Raw genomic sequence first — 15,307 nt, forward strand, 5'->3', positions numbered from 1 at the left:
TGCAGTAGCTTCAGTTGGGGGAGAAACAGCAACATGCGCAGCTCCTCGTTAGTATAGTGGACAGTAGCTCCGCCTGTCATGCGGAAGACCGGGGTTCGATTCCCCGATGGGGAGAGCTAGCTCTTTTCGGCTTCTGAACCATCCATCCAAAAGTTTTGGGAGGAGCCACAGGTCACAGAAGGAGTTCTGCTTCGACATCAGCCCGAGCCAAAGGACATGCGTTGGCCGGGAATCGAAACCGGGTCAACTGCTTGGAAGGCAGCTATGCTCACCACTATACCACCAACGCAGTCAGCAGTCAGCCACTTGCGCCGTCGATAAGAAGGCTCGAAGTGCACGAGTCGCCGATAGGGCTAGAGGAGCTGATTAGATCTTTGTTTGGACCCGTCACTAAAGAGAGCCTTCCAGAGTTTGCATCCCGTCACGTACAAGAAAGTGCTGCCTTCCCATGCCAGCTAAATAAACACTAAGTGCTGACAGCGCAAACGCAGAGAGTGCAAATACAGACGATGACCAGTGGCACGCCCTCCTGCAGCGTGTTGGCGGACGGCCAAATTGATTCTGCTATTGCATTTTGATGTAGCTCTGTCCTCGGTCCACCAATAACCACAAGCCCAATCAAGGCAATCTCTTTCTCATGCCTCCATCTGAAAAGTTGGAGAAAATCTTATATGAATAAAAGAGTCTTTTAAAGAAATCCCTTATTCCGAGGTCACCGTAGCCACCAGATCTATTCTGTATCCAGATCAGTGGGCCGCTTCAGTCACCCGGATCCAGTCAGTATCCAGACAAGATGGTGGATCAACACCTAGAAAGGACCTCTATGGCCCTGAAACACAGCGGAGACCGGGACAACTAGATGAGCCCCAGATACAGATCCCCTGTAAAGACCTTGTCTTAGACGACCAAAAGGACAAGACCACAGGAAACAGATGATTCTTCTGCACAGTCTGACTTTTCTGCAGCCTGGAGCTAATTTGCTGGTTTCTTCTGACCAGAGGAGAACTGTCTCCCCGACTGAGCCTGGTTTCTCACCGGGTTTTTTCTCCATTTTTTCACCGATCGAGTTTTGGTTCCTTGCCTCTGTCGCCTCTGGCAGGCATAGCTGGGGACACTTCATGTACAGCGATATCATTGACTTGATTGCAAATTATTGCACAGATACTATTTAAACTGAACTTAGCTGAATGATGACATCATCGATTTCAATGACGAAATGCCTTTAACTGTCATTTTGCTTTATTGACGCACTGTGTTCCTAATTAATGTTGTTCAGTTGCATTGACACAATCCTTTTTGTTTAAAGCGCAATTAAAAAAAGTCCAAACAATGACCCCTGCAACGGGTAGTGTTCCAAATGTTATGCGACTTTAGCTAATGATGGGTCCATCCGGAATTTGACGGTGCTAGGGCTGTGTCAGCGTCAGAAAAAGCCATGCATTGTTCAGTTATGTCGGTGCAGTAGCATCGGTTGGGGGAGAAACAGCAACATGCACAGCTCCTCGTTAGTATAGTGGACAGTATCTCCGCCTGTCACGCGGAAGACCGGGGTTCGATACCCCGATGGGGAGAGCTAGCTCATTTCGGCTTCTGAACGATCCATCCAAAAGTTTTGGGAGGAGCCACAGGTCACAGAAGAAGTTATGCTTCGACATCAGCCCGAGCCAAAGGACATGCGTTGGCCGGGAATCGAAACCGGGTCAACTGCTTGGAAGGCAGCTATGCTCACCACTATACCACCAACGCAGTCAGCTACTTGCGCCGTCGATAAGAAGGCTCGAAGTGCACGAGTCGCCGATAGGGCTAGAGGAGCTGATGAGATCTTTGTTTGGACCCGTCACTAAAGAGAACCTTCCAGAGTTTGCATCCCGTCACGTACAAGAAAGTGCTGCCTTCCCATGCCAGCTAAATAAACACTAAGTGCTGATAGCGCAAACGCAGAGAGTGCAAATACAGACGATGACCAGTGGCACGCCCTCCTGCAGCGTGTTGGCGGACGGCCAAATTGATTCTGCTATTGCATTTTGATGTAGCTCTGTCCTCGGTCCACCAATAACCACAAGCCCAATCAAGGCAATCTCTTTCTCATGCCTCCATCTGAAAAGTTGGAGAAAATCTTATATGAATAAAAGAGTCTTTTAAAGAAATCCCTTATTCCGAGGTCACCGTAGCCACCAGATCCATTCTGTATCCAGATCAGTGGGCCGCTTCAGTCACCCGGATCCAGTCAGTATCCAGACAAGATGGTGGATCAACACCTAGGAAGGACCTCCATGGCCCTGAAACACAGCGGAGACCGGGACAACTAGATGAGCCCCAGATACAGATCCCCTGTAAAGACCTTGTCTTAGACGACCACCAGGACAAGACCACAGGAAACAGATGATTATTCTGCACAGTCTGACTTTTCTGCAGCCTGGAGCTGATTTGCTGGTTTCTTCTGACCAGAGGAGAACTGTCTCCCCGACTGAGCCTGGTTTCTCACCGGGTTTTTTCTCCATTTTTTCACCGATCGAGTTTTGGTTCCTTGCCTCTGTCGCCTCTGGCAGGCATAGCTGGGGACACTTCATGTACAGCGATATCGTTGACTTGATTGCAAATTATTGCACAGATACTATTTAAACTGAACTTAGCTGAATGATGACATCATCGATTTCAATGACGAAATGCCTTTAACTGTCATTTTGCTTTATTGACGCACTGTGTTCCTAATTAATGTTGTTCAGTTGCATTGACACAATCCTTTTTGTTTAAAGCGCAATTAAAAAAAAAAAAAAAAAAAAAGAGTCCAAACAATGACCCCTGCAACGGGTAGTGTTCCAAATGTTATGCGAATTTAGCTAATGATGGGTCCATCCGGAATTTGACGGTGCTAGGGCTGTGTCAGCATCAGAAAAAGCCATGCATTGTTCAGTTATGTCGGTGCAGTAGCGTCGGTTTGGGGAGAAACAGCAAAATGCACAGCTCCTCGTTAGTATAGTGGACAGTATCTCCGCCTGTCACGCGGAAGACCGGGGTTCGATTCCACGACGTGGAAAGCTAGCTCTTTTCGGCTTCCGAACGATCCATCCAAAAGTTTTGGGAGGAGCCACAGGTCACAGAAGGAGTTCTGCTTCGACATCAGCCCGAGCCAAAGGATATGCGTTGGCCGGGAATCGAACCCGGATCAACTGCTTGGAAGGCAGCTATGCTCACCACTATACCACCAACGCAGTCAGCAGTCAGCCACTTGCGCCGTCGTTAAGAAGGCTCGAAGTGCACGAGTCGCCGATAGGGCTAGAGGAGCTGATGAGATCTTTGTTTGGACCCGTCACTAAAGAGAACCTTCCAGAGTTTGCATCCCGTCACGTACAAGAAAGTGCTGCCTTCCCATGCCAGCTAAATAAACACTAAGTGCTGATAGCGCAAACGCAGAGAGTGCAAATACAGACGATGACCAGTGGCACGCCCTCCTGCAGCGTGTTGGCGGACGGCCAAATTGATTCTGCTATTGCATTTTGATGTAGCTCTGTCCTCGGTCCACCAATAACCACAAGCCCAATCAAGGCAATCTCTTTCTCATGCCTCCATCTGAAAAGTTGGAGAAAATCTTATATGAATAAAAGAGTCTTTTAAAGAAATCCCTTATTCCGAGGTCACCGTAGCCACCAGATCCATTCTGTATCCAGATCAGTGGGCCGCTTCAGTCACCCGGATCCAGTCAGTATCCAGACAAGATGGTGGATCAACACCTAGGAAGGACCTCTATGGCCCTGAAACACAGCAGAGACCGGGAGAACTAGATGAGCCCCAGATACAGATCCCCTGTAAAGACCTTGTCTTAGACGACCACCAGGACAAGACCACAGGAAACAGATGATTATTCTGCACAGTCTGACTTTTCTGCAGCCTGGAGCTGATTTGCTGGTTTCTTCTGACCAGAGGAGAACTGTCTCCCCGACTGAGCCTGGTTTCTCACCGGGTTTTTTCTCCATTTTTTCACCGATCGAGTTTTGGTTCCTTGCCTCTGTCGCCTCTGGCAGGCATAGCTGGGGACACTTCATGTACAGCGATATCGTTGACTTGATTGCAAATTATTGCACAGATACTATTTAAACTGAACTTAGCTGAATGATGACATCATCGATTTCAATGACGAAATGCCTTTAACTGTCATTTTGCTTTATTGACGCACTGTGTTCCTAATTAATGCTGTTCAGTTGCATTGACACAATCCTTTTTGTTTAAAGCGCAATTAAAAAAAAAAAAAAAAAAAAAAGAGTCCAAACAATGACCCCTGCAACGGGTAGTGTTCCAAATGTTATGCGACTTTAGCTAATGATGGGTCCATCCGGAATTTGACGGTGCTAGGGCTGTGTCAGCATCAGAAAAAGCCATGCATTGTTCAGTTATGTCGGTGCAGTAGCGTCGGTTTGGGGAGAAACAGCAAAATGCACAGCTCCTCGTTAGTATAGTGGACAGTATCTCCGCCTGTCACGCGGAAGACCGGGGTTCGATTTCCCGACGGGGAGAGCTAGCTCTTTTCGGCTTCTGAACGATCCATCCAAAAGTTTTGGGAGGAGCCACAGGTCACAGAAGGAGTTCTGCTTCGACATCAGCCCGAGCCAAAGGACATGCGTTGGCCGGGAATAGAACCCGGGTCAACTGCTTGGAAGGCAGCTATGCTCACCACTATACCACCAACGCAGTCAGCAGTCAGCCACTTGCGCCGTCGTTAAGAAGGCTCGAAGTGCACGAGTCGCCGATAGGGCTAGAGGAGCTGATGAGATCTTTGTTTGGACCCGTCACTAAAGAGAACCTTCCAGAGTTTGCATCCCGTCACGTACAAGAAAGTGCTGCCTTCCCATGCCAGCTAAATAAACACTAAGTGCTGATAGCGCAAACACAGAGAGTGCAAATACAGACGATGACCAGTGGCACGCCCTCCTGCAGCGTGTTGGCGGACGGCCAAATTGATTCTGCTATTGCATTTTGATGTAGCTCTGTCCTCGGTCCACCAATAACCACAAGCCCAAACAAGGCAATCTCTTTCTCATGCCTCCATCTGAAAAGTTGGAGAAAATCTTATATGAATAAAAGAGTCTTTTAAAGAAATCCCTTATTCCGAGGTCACCGTAGCCACCAGATCCATTCTGTATCCAGATCAGTGGGCCGCTTCAGTCACCCGGATCCAGTCAGTATCCAGACAAGATGGTGGATCAACACCTAGAAAGGACCTCTATGGCCCTGAAACACAGCGGAGACCGGGACAACTAGATGAGCCCCAGATACAGATCCCCTGTAAAGACCTTGTCTTAGACGACCACCAGGACAAGACCACAGGAAACAGATGATTATTCTGCACAGTCTGACTTTTCTGCAGCCTGGAGCTGATTTGCTGGTTTCTTCTGACCAGAGGAGAACTGTCTCCCCGACTGAGCCTGGTTTCTCACCGGGTTTTTTCTCCATTTTTTCACCGATCGAGTTTTGGTTCCTTGCCTCTGTCGCCTCTGGCAGGCATAGCTGGGGACACTTCATGTACAGCGATATCGTTGACTTGATTGCAAATTATTGCACAGATACTATTTAAACTGAACTTAGCTGAATGATGACATCATCGATTTCAATGACGAAATGCCTTTAACTGTCATTTTGCTTTATTGACGCACTGTGTTCCTAATTAATGTTGTTCAGTTGCATTGACACAATCCTTTTTGTTTAAAGCGCAATTTAAAAAAAAAAAAAAAAAAAAAGAGTCCAAACAATGACCCCTGCAACGGGTAGTGTTCCAAATGTTATGCGACTTTAGCTAATGATGGGTCCATCCGGAATTTGACGGTGCTAGGGCTGTGTCAGCATCAGAAAAAGCCATGCATTGTTCAGTTATGTCGGTGCAGTAGCGTCGGTTTGGGGAGAAACAGCAAAATGCACAGCTCCTCGTTAGTATAGTGGACAGTATCTCCGCCTGTCACGCGGAAGACCGGGGTTCGATTCCACGACGTGGAAAGCTAGCTCTTTTCGGCTTCCGAACGATCCATCCAAAAGTTTTGGGAGGAGCCACAGGTCACAGAAGGAGTTCTGCTTCGACATCAGCCCGAGCCAAAGGATATGCGTTGGCCGGGAATCGAACCCGGATCAACTGCTTGGAAGGCAGCTATGCTCACCACTATACCACCAACGCAGTCAGCAGTCAGCCACTTGCGCCGTCGTTAAGAAGGCTCGAAGTGCACGAGTCGCCGATAGGGCTAGAGGAGCTGATGAGATCTTTGTTTGGACCCGTCACTAAAGAGAGCCTTCCAGAGTTTGCATCCCGTCACGTACAAGAAAGTGCTGCCTTCCCATGCCAGCTAAATAAACACTAAGTGCTGACAGCGCAAACGCAGAGAGTGCAAATACAGAGGATGACCAGTGGCACGCCCTCCTGCAGCATGTTGGCGGATGGCCAAATTGATTCTGCTATTGCATTTTGATGTAGCTCTGTCCTCGGTCCACCAATAACCACAAGCCCAATCAAGGCAATCTCTTTCTAATGCCTCCATCTGAAAAGTTGGAGAAAATCTTATATGAATAAAAGAGTCTTTTAAAGAAATCCCTTATTCCGAGGTCACCGTAGCCACCAGATCCATTCTGTATCCAGATCAGTGGGCCGCTTCAGTCACCCGGATCCAGTCAGTATCCAGACAAGATGGTGGATCAACACCTAGAAAGGACCTCTATGGCCCTGAAACACAGCGGAGACCGGGACAACTAGATGAGCCCCAGATACAGATGCCCTGTAAAGACCTTGTCTTAGACGACCACCAGGACAAGACCACAGGAAACAGATGATTCTTCTGCACAGTCTGACTTTTCTGCAGCCTGGAGCTGATTTGCTGGTTTCTTCTGACCAGAGGAGAACTGTCTCCCCGACTGAGCCTGGTTTCTCACCGGGTTTTTTTTCTCCATTCTGTCACCGATGGAGTTTCGGTTCCTTGCCGCTGTCGCCTCTGGCTTGCTTAGTTGGGGACACTTCATCTACAGCGATATCGTTGACTTGATTGCAAATTATTGCACAGACACTATTTAACTGAACAGAGATGACATAACTGAATCCAATGATGAACTGCCTTTAACTATCATCTTTGCATTATTGACACTGTTTTCCTAATGAATGTTTTTCAGTTGCTTTGACGCAATGTATTTTGTTTAAAGCGCTATATAAATAAAGGTGACATTGACATTGACATCAGCCCGAGCCAAAAGACATGCGTTGGCCGGGAATCGAAACCGGGTCAACTGCTTGGAAAGCAGCTATGCTCACCACTATACCACCAACACAGTCAGCAGTAAGCCACTTGCGCCGTCGATAAGAAGGCTCGAAGTGCACGAGTCGCCGATAGGGCTAGAGGAGCTGATGAGATCTTTGTTTGGACCCGTCACTAAAGAGAGCCTTCCAGAGTTTGCATCCCGTCACGTACAAGAAAGTGCTGCCTTCCCATGCCAGCTAAATAAACACTAAGTGCTGACAGCGCAAACGCAGAGAGTGCAAATACAGACGATGACCAGTGGCACGCCCTCCTGCAGCGTGTTGGCGGACGGCCAAATTGATTCTGCTATTGCATTTTGATGTAGCTCTGTCCTCGTTCCACCAATAACCACAAGCCCAATCAAGGCAATCTCTTTCTCATGCCTCCATCTGAAAAGTTGGAGAAAATCTTATATGAATAAAAGAGTCTTTTAAAGAAATCCCTTATTCCGAGGTCACCGTAGCCACCAGATCCATTCTGTATCCAGATCAGTGGGCCGCTTCAGTCACCCAGATCCAGTCAGTATCCAGACAAGATGGTGGATCAACACCTAGAAAGGACCTCTATGGCCCTGAAACACAGCGGAGACCGGGACAACTAGATGAGCCCCAGATACAGATCCCCTGTAAAGACCTTGTCTTAGACGACCACCAGGACAAGACCACAGGAAACAGATGATTCTTCTGCACAGTCTGACTTTTCTGCAGCCTGGAGCTGATTTGCTGGTTTCTTCTGACCAGAGGAGAACTGTCTCCCCGACTGAGCCTGGTTTCTCACCGGGTTTTTTCTCCATTTTTTCACCGATCGAGTTTTGGTTCCTTGCCTCTGTCGCCTCTGGCAGGCATAGCTGGGGACACTTCATGTACAGCGATATCGTTGACTTGATTGCAAATTATTGCACAGATACTATTTAAACTGAACTTAGCTGAATGATGACATCATCGATTTCAATGACGAAATGCCTTTAACTGTCATTTTGCTTTATTGACGCACTGTGTTCCTAATTAATGTTGTTCAGTTGCATTGACACAATCCTTTTTGTTTAAAGCGCAATTAAAAAAAGTCCAAACAATGACCCCTGCAACGGGTAGTGTTCCAAATGTTATGCGACTTTAGCTAATGATGGGTCCATCCGGAATTTGACGGTGCTAGGGCTGTGTCAGCGTCAGAAAAAGCCATGCATTGTTTAGTTATGTCGGTGCAGTAGCGTCGGTTGGGGGAGAAACGGCAGCATGCGCAGCTCCTCTTTAGTATAGTGGACAGTATCTCCGCCTGTCACGCGGAAGACCGGGGTTCGATTCCCCGACGGGGAGAGCTAGCTCTTTTCGGCTTCCGAATGATCCATCCAAAAGTTTTGGGAGGAGCCACAGGTCACAGAAGGAGTTCTGCTTCGACATCAGCCCGAGCCAAAGGACATGCGTTGGCCAGGAATGGAACCCGGGTCAACTGCTTGGAAGGCAGCTATGCTCACCACTATACCACCAACGCAGTCAGCAGTCAGCCACTTGCGCCGTCGCTAAGAAGGCTCGAAGTGCACGAGTCGCCGATAGGGCTGGAGGAGCTGATGAGATCTTTATTTGGACCCGTCACTAAAGAGAGCCTTCCAGAATTTGCATCCCGTCACGTACAAGAAAGTGCTGCCTTCCCATGCCAGCTAAATAAAAACTAAGTGCTGACAGCGCAAACGCAGAGAGTGCAAATACAGACGATGACCAGTGGCACGCCCTCCTGCAGCGTGTTGGCGGACGGCCAAATTGATTCTGCTCTTGACATTTCGACTTAGCTCTGGTGTGAACAGAGCACCCAAAAATACAGGTCACTCACAAAAGTACCCCTCCACGGAAATCTTTAGTAAAAGGCGAAAGATTTATGCGACAATGAAGAGAAACTCGAGCTGTGTCTACGACCCCTCGGGCCTGTGCGCTGCCTCTGGTAAACCACTACGCTCACCAAGGGTCATCAAGGGTGACGACGCCTGCCCACATGCGTTTCGTCAGCCCCCCCCCCCCACTCCAAAAGGGAGGAGTAAAACTCACAAAAGTCCCCTCGGTCCACCAATAACCACAAGCCCAATCAAGGCAATCTCTTTCTCATGCCTCCATCTGAAAAGTTGGAGAAAATCTTATATGAATAAAAGAGTCTTTTAAAGAAATCCCTTATTCCGAGGTCACCGTAGCCACCAGATCCAGTCTGTATCCAGATCAGTGGGCCGCTTCAGTCACCCGGATCCAGTCAGTATCCAGACAAGATGGTTGATCAACACCTAGGAAGGACCTCTATGGCCCTGAAACACAGCGGAGACCGGGACAACTAGATGAGCCCCAGATACAGATCCCCTGTAAAGACCTTTTCTCAGACGACCACCAGGACAAGACCACAGGAAACAGATGATTCTTCTGCACAGTCTGACTTTTCTGCAGCCTGGAACTGATTTGCTGGTTTCTTCTGACCAGAGGAGAACTGTCTCCCCGACTGAGCCTGGTTTCTCACCGGGTTTTTTCTCCATTTTTTCACCGATCGAGTTTTGGTTCCTTGCCTCTGTCGCCTCTGGCAGGCATAGCTGGGGACACTTCATGTACAGCGATATCGTTGACTTGATTGCAAATTATTGCACAGATACTATTTAAACTGAACTTAGCTGAATGATGACATCATCGATTTCAATGACGAAATGCCTTTAACTGTCATTTTGCTTTATTGACGCACTTTGTTCCTAATTAATGTTGTTCAGTTGCATTGACACAATCCTTTTTGTTTAAAGCGCAATTTAAAAAAGTCCAAACAATGACCCCTGCAACGGGTAGTGTTCCAAATGTTATGCGACTTTAGCTAATGATGGGTCCATCCGGAATTTGACGGTGCTAGGGCTGTGTCAGCGTCAGAAAAAGCCATGCATTGTTCAGTTATGTCGGTGCAGTAGCGTCGGCTGGGGGAGAAACAGCAAAATGCACAGCTCCTCGTAGTATAGTGGACAGTATCTCCGCCTGTCACGCGGAAGACCGGGGTTCGATTCCACGACAGGGAGAGCTAGCTCTTTTCGGCTTCCGAACGATCCATCCAAAAGTTTTGAGAGGAGCCACAGGTCACAGAAGGAGTTCTGCTTCGACATCAGCCCGAGCCAAAGGACATGCGTTGGCCGGGAATCGAACCCGGGTCAACTGCTTGGAAGGCAGCTATGCTCACCACTATACCACCAACGCAGTCACCAGTCAGCCACTTGCGCCGTCGTTAAGAAGGCTCGAAGTGCACGAGTCGCCGATAGGGCTAGAGGAGCTGATGAGATCTTTGTTTGGACCCGTCACTAAAGAGAGCCTTCCAGAGTTTGCATCCCGTCACGTACAAGAAAGTGCTGCCTTCCCATGCCAGCTAAATAAACACTAAGTGCTGACAGCGCAAACGCAGAGAGTGCAAATACAGACGATGACCAGTGGCACGCCCTCCTGCAGCGTGTTGGCAGACGGCCAAATTGATTCTGCTATTGATTCCCTTATTCCGAGGTCACTGTAGCCACCAGATCCATTCTGTATCCAGATCAGTGGGCCGCTTCAGTCACCCGGATCCAGTCAGTATCCAGACAAGATGGTGGATCAACACCTAGAAAGGACCTCTATGGCCCTGAAACACAGCGGAGACCGGGACAACTAGATGAGCCCCAGATACAGATCCCCTGTAAAGACCTTGTCTTAGACGACCACCAGGACAAGACCACAGGAAACAGATGATTCTTCTGCACAGTCTGACTTTTCTTTTAAAGAAGTCCCTTATTCCGAGGTCACCGTAGCCACCAGATCCATTCTGTATCCAGATCAGTGGGCCGCTTCAGTCACCCGGATCCAGTCAGTATCCAGACAAGATGGTGGATCAACACCTAGAAAGGACCTCTATGGCCCTGAAACACAGCGGAGACCGGGACAACTAGATGAGCCCCAGATACAGATCCCCTGTAAAGACCTTGTCTTAGACGACCACCAGGACAAGACCACAGGAAACAGATGATTCTTCTGCACAGTCTGACTTTTCTGCAGCCTGGAGCTGATTTGCTGGTTTCTTCTGACCAGAGGAGAACTGTCTCCCCGACTGAGCCTGGTTTCTCAACGGGTTTTTTCTCCATTTTTTCACCGATCGAGTTTTGGTTCCTTGCCTCTGTCGCCTCTGGCAGGCATAGCTGGGGACACTTCATGTACAGCGATATCGTTGACTTGATTGCAAATTATTGCACAGATACTATTTAAACTGAACTTAGCTGAATGATGACATCATCGATTTCAATGACGAAATGCCTTTAACTGTCATTTTGCTTTATTGACGCACTGTGTTCCTAATTAATGTTGTTCAGTTGCATTGACACAATCCTTTTTGTTTAAAGCGCAATTAAAAAAAGTCCAAACAATGACCCCTGCAACGGGTAGTGTTCCAAATGTTATGCGAGTTTAGCTAATGATGGGTCCATCCGGAATTTGACGGTGCTAGGGCTGTGTCAGCGTCAGAAAAAGCCATGCATTGTTCAGTTATGTCGGTGCAGTAGCGTCGGTTGGGGGAGAAACGGCAGCATGCGCAGCTCCTCTTTAGTATAGTGGATAGTATCTCTGCCTGTCACGCGGAAGACCGGGGTTCGATTCCCCGACGGGGAGAGCTAGCTCTTTTCGGCTTCCGAATGATCCATCCAAAAGTTTTGGGAGGAGCCACAGGTCACAGAAGGAGTTCTGCTTCGACATCAGCCCGAGCCAAAGGACATGCGTTGGCCGGGAATCGAACCCAGGTCAACTGCTTGGAAGGCAGCTATGCTCACCACTATACCACCAACGCAGTCAGCAGTCAGCCACTTGCGCCGTCGCTAAGAAGGCTCGAAGTGCACGATTCGCCGATAGGGCTAGAGGAGCTGATGAGATCTTTGTTTGGACCCGTCACTAAAGAGAGCCTTCCGGAATTTGCATCCCGTCACGTACAAGAAAGTGCTGCCTTCCCAGGCTAGCTAAATAAACACTAAGTGCTGACAGCGCAAACGCAGAGAGTGCAAATACAGACGATGACCAGTGGCACGCCCTCCTGCAGCGTGTTGGCGGACGGCCAAATTGATTCTGCTCTTGACATTTCGATGTAGCTCTGCTGTGAGCAGAGCACCCAAAAATACAGGTCACTCGCAAAAGTTCCCCTCCACGGAAATCTTTAGTAAAAGGTGAAAGATTTATGCGACAATGAAGAGAAACTCTAGCTGTGTCTACGACCCCTCGGGCCTGTGCGCTGCCTCTGGTAAACCACTACGCTCGCCAAGGGTCATGAAGGGTGACAACGCCTGCCCACATGCGTTTCGTCAGCCCCCCCCCACTCCAAAAGGGAGGAGTAAAACTCACAAAAGTCCCCTCGGTCCACCAATAACCACAAGCCCAATCAAGGCAATCTCTTTCTCATGCCTCCATCTGAAAAGTTGGAGAAAATCTTATATGAATAAAAGAGTCTTTTAAAGAAATCCCTTATTCCGAGGTCACCGTAGCCACCAGATCCAGTCTGTATCCAGATCAGTGGGCCGCTTCAGTCACCCGGATCCAGTCAGTATCCAGACAAGATGGTTGATCAACACCTAGAAAGGACCTCTATGGCCCTGAAACACCTTTAGCCCTATCGGACAACTAGATGAGCCCCAGATACAGATCCCCTGTAAAGACCTTGTCTCAGACGACCACCAGGACAAGACCACAGGAAACAGATGATTCTTCTGCACAGTCTGACTTTTCTGCAGCCCTGAACTGATTTGCTGGTTTCTTCTGACCAGAGGGGAACTGTCTCCCCGACTGAGCCTGGTTTCTCACCGGGTTTTTTCTCCATTTTTTCACCGATCAAGTTTTGGTTCCTTGCCTCTGTCGCCTCTGGCAGGCATATCTGGGGACACTTCATGTACAGCGATATTGTTGACTTGATTGCAAATTATTGCACAGATACTATTTAAACTGAACTTAGCTGAATGATGACATCACCGATTTCAATGACGAAATGCCTTTAACTGTCATTTTGCTTTATTGACGCACTGTGTTCCTAATTAATGTTGTTCAGTTGCATTGACACAATCCTTTTTGTTTAAAGCGCAATTTAAAAAAGAAAAAAAAAAAAAAAGAGTCCAAACAATGACCCCTGCAACGGGTAGTGTTCCAAATGTTATGCGACTTTAGCTAATGATGGGTCCATCCGGAATTTGACGGTGCTAGGGCTGTGTCAGCGTCAGAAAAAGCCATGCATTGTTCAGTTATGTCGGTGCAGTAGCGTCGGATGGGGGAGAAACGGCAGCATGCGCAGCTCCTCGTTAGTATAGTGGACAGTATCTCCGCCTGTCACGCGGAAGACCGGGGTTCGATTCCCCGATGGGGAGAGCTAGCTCTTTTCGGCTTCCGAACGATCCATCCAAAAGTTTTGGGAGGAGCCACAGGTCACAGAAGGAGTTCTGCTTCGACATCAGCCCGAGCAAAAGGACATGGGTTGGCCGGGAATCGAACCCGGGTCAACTGCTTGGAAGGCAGCTATGCTCACCACTATACCACCAACGCAGTCAGCAGTCAGCCACTTGCGCCTTCGCTAAGAAGGCTCGAAGTGCACGAGTCGCCGATAGGGCTAGAGGAGCTGATGAGATCTTTGTTTGGACCCGTCACTAAAGAGAGCCTTCCAGAATTTGCATCCCGTCACGTACAAGAAAGTGCTGCCTTCCCATGCCAGCTAAATAAACACTAAGTGCTGACAGCGCAAACGCAGAGAGTGCAAATACAGACGATGACCAGTGGCATGCCCTCCTGCAGCGTGTTGGCGGACGGCCAAATTGATTCTGCTCTTGACATTTCGATGTAGCTCTGCTGTGAACAGAGCACCCAAAAATACAGGTCACTCGCAAAAGTTCCCCTCCACGGAAATCTTTAGTAAAAGGCGAAAGATTTATGCGACAATGAAGAGAAACTCGAGCTGTGTCTACGACCCCTCGGGCCTGTGCGCTGCCTCTGGTAAACCACTACGCTCGCCAAGGGTCATCAAGGGTGACGACGCCTGCCCACATGCGTTTCGTCAGCCCCCCCCCCAACTCCAAAAGGGAGGAGTAAAACTCACAAAAGTCCCCTCGGTCCACCAATAACCACAAGCCAAATCAAGGCAATCTCTTTCTCATGCCTCCATCTGAAAAGTTGGAGAAAATCTTATATGAATAAAAGAGTCTTTTAAAGAAATCCCTTATTCCGAGGTCACCGTAGCCACCAGATCCAGTCTGTATCTAGATCAGTGGGCCGCTTCAGTCACCCGGATCCAGTCAGTATCCAGACAAGATGGTTGATCAACACCTAGAAAGTACCTCTATGGCCCTGAAACACCTCTAACCCTATCGGACAACTAGATGAACCCCAGATACAGATCCCCTGTAAAGACCTTGTCTCAGACGACCACCAGGACAAGACCACAGGAAACAGATGATTCTTCTGCACAGTCTGACTTTTCTGCAGCCTGGAGCTGATTTGCTGGTTTCTTCTGACCAGAGGGGAACTGTCTCCCCGACTGAGCCTGGTTTCTCACCGGGTTTTTTCTCCATTTTTTCACTGATCGAGTTTTGGTTCCTTGCCTCTGTCGCCTCTGGCAGGCATAGCTGTGGACACTTCATGTACAGCGATATTGTTGACTTGATTGCAAATTATTGCACAGTTACTATTTAAACTGAACTTAGCTGAATGATGACATCACCGATTTCAATGACGAAATGCCTTTAACTGTCATTTTGCTTTATTGACGCACTGTTGTGACAGTGCAGTAAACTATACAGCCATGTTTATGTTTACTTTCACTTTCACTTTTAACGGAAAGGGTGGAGTGAGTAATTAATGGCGGAAAGGGAAATGGAGGTGAGGCCTATTTAGTCAGGTGGAAGGAGGACACGTCATCGGGGTATGTTTCGATTCGTGAGAAGGAGAGTGAAGTAAATGGTTACCATGTGGAGTGGAAGGCGGCGTTTGTTTGAACTGAGGCTTCCCGCGCACGCTGTCTGATGCGACGTGGAGTCTGGCGATTCCATAGCGACGCAC

The 15,307-nt window shown here is 48.4% G+C and overlaps 8 non-coding genes across 8 annotated transcripts; 1 reads left to right on the forward strand and 7 right to left on the reverse strand.

The window, feature by feature from the left end:
* Window positions 1–3,140: 3,140 nt before the first annotated feature.
* trnag-ucc (transfer RNA glycine (anticodon UCC)) lies at window positions 3,141–3,212 on the reverse strand. The gene has a single exon. It is a non-coding gene; the product is annotated as a tRNA-Gly (tRNA).
* A 2,876-nt stretch (window positions 3,213–6,088) lies between these two features.
* Window positions 6,089–6,160, reverse strand: trnag-ucc (transfer RNA glycine (anticodon UCC)). The gene has a single exon. It is a non-coding gene; the product is annotated as a tRNA-Gly (tRNA).
* Window positions 6,161–9,046: 2,886 nt separating this feature from the next.
* LOC132145915 (U5 spliceosomal RNA) lies at window positions 9,047–9,162 on the reverse strand. Its single transcript, XR_009434674.1, has one exon. It is a non-coding gene; the product is annotated as a U5 spliceosomal RNA (small nuclear RNA).
* A 1,231-nt stretch (window positions 9,163–10,393) lies between these two features.
* On the reverse strand, window positions 10,394–10,465 carry trnag-ucc (transfer RNA glycine (anticodon UCC)). Its single transcript has one exon. It is a non-coding gene; the product is annotated as a tRNA-Gly (tRNA).
* Window positions 10,466–11,999: 1,534 nt separating this feature from the next.
* On the reverse strand, window positions 12,000–12,071 carry trnag-ucc (transfer RNA glycine (anticodon UCC)). Its single transcript has one exon. It is a non-coding gene; the product is annotated as a tRNA-Gly (tRNA).
* Window positions 12,072–12,364: 293 nt separating this feature from the next.
* On the reverse strand, window positions 12,365–12,479 carry LOC132146081 (U5 spliceosomal RNA). Its single transcript, XR_009434830.1, has one exon. It is a non-coding gene; the product is annotated as a U5 spliceosomal RNA (small nuclear RNA).
* A 1,075-nt stretch (window positions 12,480–13,554) lies between these two features.
* trnad-guc (transfer RNA aspartic acid (anticodon GUC)) lies at window positions 13,555–13,626 on the forward strand. Its single transcript has one exon. It is a non-coding gene; the product is annotated as a tRNA-Asp (tRNA).
* Window positions 13,627–14,094: 468 nt separating this feature from the next.
* Window positions 14,095–14,209, reverse strand: LOC132145758 (U5 spliceosomal RNA). The gene has a single exon (XR_009434525.1). It is a non-coding gene; the product is annotated as a U5 spliceosomal RNA (small nuclear RNA).
* Between the last annotated feature and the right edge of the window lie 1,098 nt (window positions 14,210–15,307).

This window comes from Carassius carassius, chromosome 8 (genome assembly GCF_963082965.1).
Source record: "Carassius carassius chromosome 8, fCarCar2.1, whole genome shotgun sequence".
Lineage (NCBI taxonomy): Eukaryota > Metazoa > Chordata > Actinopteri > Cypriniformes > Cyprinidae > Carassius > Carassius carassius.